Source organism: Eleutherodactylus coqui, chromosome 11 (assembly GCF_035609145.1).
Source record: "Eleutherodactylus coqui strain aEleCoq1 chromosome 11, aEleCoq1.hap1, whole genome shotgun sequence".
NCBI lineage: Eukaryota > Metazoa > Chordata > Amphibia > Anura > Eleutherodactylidae > Eleutherodactylus > Eleutherodactylus coqui.
The window spans coordinates 132636872-132645728 of NC_089847.1; the positions used below are offsets into that span (position 1 = coordinate 132636872).

General features: G+C 49.2%; 2 long non-coding RNA genes across 2 annotated transcripts; one reads left to right on the forward strand and one right to left on the reverse strand.

Moving 5' to 3' along the window:
• The first annotated feature begins 609 nt into the window (after positions 1-609).
• On the forward strand, positions 610-3400 carry LOC136581861 (uncharacterized). The gene is made up of 3 exons (XR_010787091.1): positions 610-873; positions 2734-2879; positions 3131-3400. It is a non-coding gene; the product is annotated as an uncharacterized lncRNA (long non-coding RNA).
• A 3480-nt stretch (positions 3401-6880) lies between these two features.
• LOC136582479 (uncharacterized) lies at positions 6881-8840 on the reverse strand. Its single transcript, XR_010787187.1, has 4 exons — positions 8582-8840; positions 7537-7682; positions 7213-7311; positions 6881-7123 (listed from the first exon to the last, which is right to left on the reverse strand). It is a non-coding gene; the product is annotated as an uncharacterized lncRNA (long non-coding RNA).
• Between the last annotated feature and the right edge of the window lie 17 nt (positions 8841-8857).

Genomic DNA, 8857 nt, shown 5'->3' on the forward strand with positions numbered 1-8857 from the left:
GCATCACCTCCCATGTGGTAATACTCTGGTACAGCTCCTTGTCTCCACCAACATGATGAGCGCCATGTCATACGGCACGCAGTGTGGGGGAGCAGAACGTCTGCAGACTTCATTGGCCCAAAGTCCAGATCTCAATCCCATCAGGCGGGACAAACTAGAACGTTGTATCCGTGCGCCCAACATACCCATCATCCACCCATCACTATCTGAAGCTCCTCCAGGAATGGAGGCAAATCCCTCCACACATCTATGGGGATGTGATGGTAAGTGGCTGCAGAGGGTGACTGCAATCATGGAGGACAAAGGGGCCAACAACGGATGGAAAAATGGGCATAAAATCCAATTTCATCCCCTTTTATGTGCGTCTTCTGGCAGCATAGTGTGTTTGGCCGTTGCCTTTCAGTCTCTTGTATATGTGAGGTGAAGTTCTTTCACATTGACATCTCACTTTTGATACTATTAATAACGTTTACATGTATCTAACCATTATCATGGCGCCTTACACCTCTACAGGCGACACTTCCAAGAAGACCCACAGAATCGGAAGTTGCAGGAAACGGCGGCTGTTTACGTCACTTCCGGGCATGCTGTAGTTTGACCCTGCCGAGCGCATATTAGTAGTTTACACTGCGGTTATTCCTGCTGCCGATTCCAGCCAATGAGGTGGCTGGAATCGGCACCATGTGACCTCCCATTGTGCACGAGCAGTACAGTTCAGCTGCCGTGCACGATGAGAGCTGTGCCCGCGCCTCACGTGACCGGTGACGTCACCGGTACTTGAATTTGCCCGCGAATTCCGAGCCTACAGAGGAAGCTGATGGTTGGAGCCTTTTATACTTACAACGTGGGAGAGGAAGATTTCTGCGCTGTGTGGTGAGTACCTACCTGAGATTAATGTGCTGTGCTGCTACGTGTGGTGAGTACCTACCTGAGATTCATGCGCTGTGTACCTACCTGAGATTAATGCGCTGTGTGCTGAGTACCTACCTGAGATTAATGCGCTGTGTGGCGCTGTGTGCTGAGTCCCTACCTGAGATTAATGCGCTGTGTGCTGAGTCCCTACCTGAGATTAATGCGCTGTGTGCTGAGTACCTACCTGAGATTAATGTGCTGTGTGCTGAGTACCTACCTGAGATTAATGCGCTGTGTGTGGTGAGTACCTACCTGAGATTAATGCGCTGTGTGTGGTGAGTACCTACCTGAGATTAATGTGCTGTGTGCTGAGTACCTACCTGAGATTAATGCGCTGTGTGTGGTGAGTACCTACCTGAGATTAATGCGCTGTGTGTGGTGAGTACCTACCTGAGATTAATGCGCTGTGTGTGGTGAGTACCTACCTGAGATTAATGCGCTGTGTGTGGTGAGTACCTACCTGAGATTAATGCGCTGTGTGGTGAGTACCTACCTGAGATTAATGCGCTGTGTGCTGAGTACCTACCTGAGATTAATGCGCTACGTGTGGTGAGTACCTACCTGAGATTAATGCGCTGCGTGTGGTGAGTACCTACCTGAGATTAATGCGCTGCGTGTGGTGAGTACCTACCTGAGATTAATGCGCTGCGTGTGGTGAGTACCTACCTGAGATTAATGCGCTGCGTGTGGTGAGTACCTACCTGAGATTAATGCGCTGCGTGTGGTGAGTACCTACCTGAGATTAATGCGCTGCGTGTGGTGAGTACCTACCTGAGATTAATGCGCTGCGTGTGGTGAGTACCTACCTGAGATTAATGCGCTGCGTGTGGTGAGTACCTACCTGAGATTAATGCGCTGCGTGTGGTGAGTACCTACCTGAGATTAATGCGCTGCGTGTGGTGAGTACCTACCTGAGATTAATGCGCTGCGTGTGGTGAGTACCTACCTGAGATTAATGCGCTGCGTGTGGTGAGTACCTACCTGAGATTAATGCGCTGCGTGTGGTGAGTACCTACCTGAGATTAATGCGCTGCGTGTGGTGAGTACCTACCTGAGATTAATGCGCTGCGTGTGGTGAGTACCTACCTGAGATTAATGCGCTGCGTGTGGTGAGTACCTACCTGAGATTAATGCGCTGCGTGTGGTGAGTACCTACCTGAGATTAATGCGCTGCGTGTGGTGAGTACCTACCTGAGATTAATGCGCTGCGTGTGGTGAGTACCTACCTGAGATTAATGCGCTGCGTGTGGTGAGTACCTACCTGAGATTAATGCGCTGTGTGTGGTGAGTACCTACCTGAGATTAATGCGCTGTGTGCTACGTGTGGTGAGTACCTACCTGAGATTAATGCGCTGTGTGCTGAGTACCTACCTGAGATTAATGCGCTGTGTGGTGAGTACCTACCTGAGATTAATGCGCTGTGTGCTGAGTACCTACCTGAGATTAATGCGCTGTGTGCTGAGTACCTACCTGAGATTAATGCGCTGTGTGCTGAGTACCTACCTGAGATTAATGCGCTGTGTGCTGAGTACCTACCTGAGATTAATGCGCTGTGTGCTGCTGTGTGGTGAGTACCTACCTGAGATTAATGCGCTGTGTGTGGTGAGTACCTATCTGAGATTAATGAGCTGTGTGGTGAGTACCTACCTGAGATTAATGCGCTGTGCTGCTACGTGTGGCGAGTACCTACCTGACATTAATGCGCTGTGCGCTACGTGTGGCGAGTACCTACCTGAGATTAATTCGCTGTGCGCTACGTCTGGTGAGTACGTCACCTGAGATTTGCGCGACGCCACCTGACGCAACCTGTCTTTTTTGCAGATTTGTGCGCTACGTGTGGAGACGCGGCCACCCGAGATTTGTGCGCTTTTTTTTGCAAACTTACGTGTGGAGATGATCCTGACGTTTGGACGCGTTTTGAGAAGAATTTCGCTTCGCTTGCACACAAGCTGACATAACTCGTCGAGGTAAGCTGCTGCATCTGCTAAAATTTTCATCGCGTGCATCTGCTCATATGTGCTTATTTTGCGCATATTTGCAGGTTTTCGCTTGCGTGTGTGTGTACGCACGCGCGTGTGTGTACGTATATATAATATATGATTCTTCTGACCAGGTTGGGGGAGTAGTGGTCAATGTAAGTGGGTGGAGCGGATCTAGGGATCAGTAATACTGGTGGGATGTGACTGTTAACCTGCTGATTTTTCGTTATTTCCTGCAGATCTGACGTCCTTGAGAATGGGAAGGCTGGCGGACAGTGAAGAGACCCTCAACGTTCAGCAATCTTGAAACCCTTCGTTTTATGGACTGCTTTTTGCCGGTGACTCACCTTTTTTTTTTTTTATAAGCTTTTTGGAGTATCCTGAAAAACTGCGCAATATTTTACACCGATTGAGTAAACAGAAAAGATCCCCAAACACAGCGGCCTTTGGTTGATCAGGGAATGACACTTGGTGTAAAATCCAAATTTTTAATAAATAATAAAACGTGATTTGAATTTGTTTTTTTGTTTTACCTTATTTATGTTTTCAGGCTCCTGATTACCCACGCTGTAAAGCCGGCTGCGACGAGCTCCGCCATGGAATTCCGGGGCGGAGCCCATCACGGCAGCCCCAAGAGACCCCAATACTTACCTCTGGTTCCGGAGTCCCGCATGACGCCTCAGTGCGCATGGGTAATAGAGCGTGAGACGCACCGCAGCGGCATGTGACGCGGCTGGCGGTAGGCGTAGAGGCGGTTTCACGCTATTTTCCGCTGTGCTACAGCGGATAATAGCGTGAATGGACGGCTTCCACAGACTGCAATGGAAGCCGTCCGCGCGTATACCCGCGGCATTTTACGGTGCGGAATTCCGCTGTGAAATTACGCACCGTAAGCATTGAGCTATTAGGTTGAATACCGTGTTTCCCCGATAGTAAGACACCCCCCGATTGTAAGACGTATCGGGGGTTTCAGGGGGGTCGGCCAATGTAAGCCGTACCCCGAAAGTAAGACATATGTCTTACTTTCGGGGAAACACGGGGGTATTGCCGCCTCCCTCTCATCTACGGTAGCTGCGCGCCGGCTCCTGCCCACTTCCGCGCCGCCCCCCCTCCATACGTCACCGCGTCTGCCGCCTTTGGCCTCATGTCCACGGGGAAAATCAGGCCCGCTCCGGATTCTCCATGTAGAATCTGCAGCGGGTCCCTCCTGCCCCGCGGACATGAGCGCTGAAAATAGGAATAAATCAGAATTAACTTACCTCTCACACGCTCCGGATACTTCCTTCGCTGCGGCGTCATCTTCTCTCGTCGCGGCCGGATCTTCTTTCTTCGGCTCGGCGGATGTGCATGATGACGTCGGTGACGTGCCCCGCACATGCGCCGGGCCGAAGCAAAATGATCCGGCCGCGACTGAGAGAAGATGGCGCCGCGGCGAAGAGAAGAACCAGAGCGTGTGAGTACAATCTGATTTTTGTGTCCCGGGAGACCCGCATGAAAATGGAGCATGGTCCAGATTTTTTCATGCTCCATTTTCCAATATAAGACATACCCCGAAAGTAAGACATAGTGGGGCTTTTGGGGATAAAAAGAAAGTAAGACACTGTCTTACTTTCGGGGAAACACGGTAGATCCGTCTGTGGGAAGGAGCCTTAAGGCCTCATGTCCACTAGCAAAATGGAATTGCGGTTTCCGCAGCAGATTTGCCCCTAGGGAATCATTGGCCATCCCGTCCATTAAACTGATTTTTGCACCCGCGGATGGAATTTTAATAGAATTGCGTTTTTCATGCGTGGGAGAAAAAACCGCGGCATGCTCCATTTTACCGCGGATCGGCCACATTGCTATCACATTGACAGCAATGTGTGCAGATATCTGCATGAAAATTATACAATTGAAAGCTGATTCTACGCGGATTGTATTTTTCCAGTGGACATGAGGCCTAAGGCCGCCTGCAGACGGCCGTGTCGCATCCAGCTGCTCGCAACGGGACCCGACCTGAGCGCCTGCAGAGAGCAGTGCGGAACTCGCCCGCTCCCGCAGCTCTGTCTCATGTGCCAGCAGACGCCACATGCGCAGAGCCGGCAGCCAGCGAGTGGCGTTTCTGTACGGGGCTCTGCGAACCCCGCACAGAATTAGAGCATGCCGCGGTTTGTTTCCTGCGCGTGATTTCGCGTAGACAAACCACGGCCTTCTGCATAGGATTGCGTATTGAAATGCAATCCTATGCAGGCGTGTACAGCCAGAAATGTACGGTGCTGCGTCTGGCATAGACTGAAGTGGCAGCGGTGCGCACTCGTCATCAGCTGATTGGCAGGGATTCTGGGAGGCAGATCACCACTTCACTGCGCATAGATCATCAGTACTGGAGTCCCAGGGAACCCTTTTAACCCCTTGCCACCGCAGCACGTGAATGTATGTATATGTTAGGAAGCAGCTTTCTGGAATGGACTTGCATCTACATCCTACAGATCTGAGCCCACACCATCTACTGCTGAAGACTGTTGCTAATGACAGTTGGCCTCCCGCAGCCACAGAGGGGATGGGTGAGACAACAGATTCCCGCTGTTAACCCTTTCCAGTCCAATGTCGGGCCTGCCCCGACATCATAATTTCCCTCCAATGTCGGGGCAGGCCCGACACTGCAGTGCAGGAGTGGATCTGCAACCGATCGTCAGGCACATCGGGTGCAGATGCACTCCTGCACTGGTCCTCATCGAAGACCCCCGAGGAGAAGGCAGAAAGGGATTTTAATCCTTTCTGCCTTCTCCTTTACACATTACTTAGCGCTATGTAATGCATAGATTCTGGCCGGCGATCATGTGACCGCCGGTGTTACCTGACCCCAGCAGTCACATGATCGCCGAACCGGGAGGCAGAAGGAGAGTACTGAAGACGCCGGACAGGTAAGCAGGTCCCTCCCTGCACCCTCCTGAACTCTGTCAGCTCAGGAGGGTGCAGGGAAAGTGTATTTTTTCTCACCCATTCTCCCCAGAACCAATTTATTTGGAGCTGGGGAGAATGGGTGAGAAAAAATAAGTGGATTGGAAAGGGTTAATGCTTTGCATGCAACGATTGCTCTTATTTCATTAGGTTTTTGTATGTAATCAGATATACTTCAGTCTAAGCCGACCTGAGTATAAGCCAAGGTACCAACTTTTACCCCAAAAACCTGGGGTCAATTATTGACTTGAGTATAAGGCAAGGGGTAATATTAGGTACCTCGGCTAACACTGGGATCGGCTATACTCGAGTATGCATTGTGGCTGCTGCTACAGGCCAAGTGGGCAGTATTGTCCGGGTCTCCTGGACTCATGGTTAGTGTAGGGACTAGCGGTATAACCAGGAGCTTAGAAGTTCGCCCGCTAGCTTCACGTTTTGTCTACAATGTCAAGTAATACCTGTTCTTTATAATCAGCCTGTTAGTAGTGGTTGCATTTTTGGCTTCTGTATGCAGTGTTTTCTATCTCTGTGTATTCTGTTCCGTCTCTGTTATATGCCATGCGTGTGTCCTGTTCTGTGGCTCCTAGGATCAGCTATGGCCCAGTTCCGAAGACCGCTGGGCCGCCCTCTTATTTGGGGATGTATATGCTTAGGTTGGGCCACTGTCGACCCCGAAATAAAGCCTTATTATAATTTTTTTTTATCATAATTCCATTAATTCCTGAAAATGTGTGATCTAAATACTCCTCACACCACTCAGTGAACACAAAGGGGTGTACTTTGTAAAATAGGGTCATTTTAGGGGGTATGTATTCTGACACCCACGAGCCTTTGCAATCTTGGCTCGGTGGAGAAAAAAGGGTTTATCAAAATGAGGAAAAATGAGGTTCAACTTGAATGTCTCCAAAATGGTTCCAAACAAAAGATGTTTTTGCAAATGTGCGTCCAGAATAAAGTGAACAGATGGAAATATATGTTGGCAAAGATTTGTAGAGTATGCTTGCACATATGAGATATAACATTTGCAAATGTTAAAAAATTACAATGTCTTCAAAACTGTCAATATTCTTAATTTTAATTAATATACACAACTTCTAACTGCCCATTTTTACCACTTAAATGAAGTACAACAAGGCACAGAAAAAACAATGTAAGAATCACTTCGATTTGCAAACATGCCCATCTTGAAAGCGTCCTACTGAGCCAACATCTAGGACCGCCAGTCTCTGCTGCTTCAACAATGATTGTGAGCAAACGCAGTGTGGTAATCTTGAAATTACTTATCAGCTCACCTGTAAAGAAGAAGGAAAAAAGTTTGCAAGAAAATAAAAGCTTAGTCTATCCAAAAATACCAAAAAAAAAAAAAAAAAAGGTGAGTCACCGGCAAAAAGTAGTCCATAAAACGAAGGGTTTCAAGATTGCTGAACGTCGAGGGTCTCTTCACTGTCCGCCAGCCTTCCCATTCTCAAGGACGTCAGATCTGCAGGAAATAACGAAAAATCAGCAGGTTAACAGTCACATCCCACCAGTATTACTGATCCCTAGATCCGCTCCACCCACTTACATTGACCACTACTCCCCCAACCTGGTCAGAAGAATCATATATTATATATACACGTACACACGAAAACCTGCAAATATGCGCAAAATAAGCACATATGAGCAGATGCACGCAATGAAAATTTTAGCAGATGCAGCAGCTTACCTCGACGAGTTATGTCAGCTTGTGCGCAAGCGAAGCGAAATTCTTCTCAAAACGCGTCCAAACGTCAGGATCATCTCCACACGTAAGTTTGCAAAAAAAAGCGCACAAATCTCTGGTGGCCGCGTCTCCCCACGTAGCGCACAAATCTGCAAAAAAAACAGGTTGCGTCAGGTGGCGTCGCGCAAATCTCAGGTGACGTACTCACCACACGTAGCGCACAGCGCATTAATCTCAGGTAGGTACTCACCACACGTAGCACACAGCGCATTAATCTCAGGTAGGTACTCACCACACGTAGCGCACAGCGCATAAATCTCAGGTAGGTACTCACCACACAGCGCATTAATCTCAGGTAGGTACTCAGCACACAGCGCATTAATCTCAGGTAGGTACTCAGCACACAGCGCATTAATCTCAGGTAGGTACTCAGCGCATTAATCTCAGGTAGGTACTCACCACACGTAGCACACAGCGCATTAATCTCAGGTAGGTACTCACCACACACAGCGCATTAATCTCAGGTAGGTACTCACCACACACAGCGCATTAATCTCAGGTAGGTACTCACCACACACAGCGCATTAATCTCAGGTAGGTACTCACCACACAGCAGCACACAGCGCATTAATCTCAGGTAGGTACTCACCAAACAGCAGCACACAGCGCATTAATCTCAGGTAGGTACTCAGCACACAGCGCATTAATCTCAGGTAGGTACTCAGCACACAGCGCATTAATCTCAGGTAGGTACTCAGCACACAGCGCATTAATCTCAGGTAGGTACTCAGCACACAGCGCATTAATCTCAGGTAGGTACTCAGCACACAGCGCATTAATCTCAGGTAGGTACTCAGCACACAGCGCATTAATCTCAGGTAGGTACTCAGCACACAGCGCATTAATCTCAGGTAGGTACTCAGCACACAGCGCATTAATCTCAGGTAGGTACTCAGCACACAGCGCATTAATCTCAGGTAGGTACACAGCACATTAATCTCAGGTAGGTACTCAGCACACAGCACATTAATCTCAGGTAGGTACTCACCACACAGCGCAGAAATCTTCCTCTCCCACGTTGTAAGTATAAAAGGCTCCAACCATCAGCTTCCTCTGTAGGCTCGGAATTCGCGGGCAAATTCAAGTACCGGTGACGTCACCGGTCACGTGAGGCGCGGGCACAGCTCTCATCGTGCACGGCAGCTGAACTGTACTGCTCGTGCACAATGGGAGGTCACATGGTGCCGATTCCAGCCACCTCATTGGCTGGAATCGGCAGCAGGAATAACCGCAGTGTAAACTACTAATATGCCTGCCGAGCCTC